The sequence below is a fragment of the Panicum virgatum genome, chromosome 6K (assembly GCF_016808335.1).
Source record: "Panicum virgatum strain AP13 chromosome 6K, P.virgatum_v5, whole genome shotgun sequence".
In the NCBI taxonomy this organism is placed as follows: domain Eukaryota; kingdom Viridiplantae; phylum Streptophyta; class Magnoliopsida; order Poales; family Poaceae; genus Panicum; species Panicum virgatum.
In genome coordinates this window covers 27,497,854-27,498,927 of record NC_053141.1, presented here as the reverse complement: position 1 = coordinate 27,498,927, position 1,074 = coordinate 27,497,854, and the positions used below count along the sequence as shown (strand labels likewise).

General features: G+C 47.4%; 1 non-coding gene across 1 annotated transcript; it reads right to left on the bottom strand.

The window, feature by feature from the left end:
• Window positions 1–659: 659 nt before the first annotated feature.
• LOC120639418 lies at window positions 660–766 on the bottom strand. Its single transcript, XR_005661421.1, has one exon. It is a non-coding gene; the product is annotated as a small nucleolar RNA R71 (small nucleolar RNA).
• Window positions 767–1,074: the final 308 nt, after the last annotated feature.

The window sequence follows — 1,074 nt, the reverse complement described above, 5'->3', positions numbered from 1 at the left end:
ACAAGCATTTTTGACGCCGTTGCCGGGGAAGACACAGAGTGAAATATATAGACAAAGTTGTGAACAAAATCAAAATTGGTATTCGCTTGCTAAACAGGCTAACTTGGTTTTGTTTTCTTGTCTTTGTTGATATGAAAACAGGGTAGTGTATGACCTGGTTTCGACTTGCCGCAAAACTTTCATTCCGATCCTAGAGTCACTTTTGAGGAGGACGCGAGCTCATCTCGTATCACCTCGGAGATCACTCTCGGCAATTGATCCAGTCATCGCATCGTCGTCAGCTCCTAGAGCTATGGCCCAGAAGACACTCCATGATTACTCTGCTCCATTTGCTAACCAGGTCCCCATCGGGCCTGAGGTTAACACCGGAGGAGGAAATTTCGAGATCAAGACGGGTCTCATTACGATGGTGCAGGCTAGCCCATTCTGTGGCAAGGCCAATGAGGATGCCAGCACTCATCTCCAGCAGTTCCTGGAGCTTTGCAGTACTTTTTTTTATCAAGGGTGTATCGCAAGATGCAATCCGGCCCCGTCTGTTTCTGTTCTCTCTCTTGGGGAGAGCGAAGCAATGGTTTTATGCTAACAAGGCTGCTGTGGATACTTGGGACAAATGTGCCAAGGCGTTCCTCTCGAAGTTCTTCCCGATGGGCAAAACCAATGCTCTTCGTGGTCGGATTTCGAATTTCCAGCAGGCATCAAATGAGTCAATTCTGGAAGCTTGGGAGAGGCTTCAGGAGTACATTCTGGCATGTCCGCACCATGGAATAGATAATTAGCTCGTTCTACAGAACTTCTACAATGGGTTGACACAGTCATCCTGTGATCATGTGGATGCCGCTGCAGGTGGAGCTTTCTTCTCGCTGACCATTGAAAGAGCTACATTATTGATCGAGAAGATGGTTTTCCAACCAAGGTTGGAGTGATGATCGCCTCCAACCATGCCAGCGAGGTATGCACTCCGTCAAGGAGGCCGACATGCTCGCTATGAAGATTGATCTCCTCCTTAAGAAATTTGAGGATTATTCCAAAGATAAGGTTCAGATGCAAACACTTCAAGCCTTGGAAACTCGCATG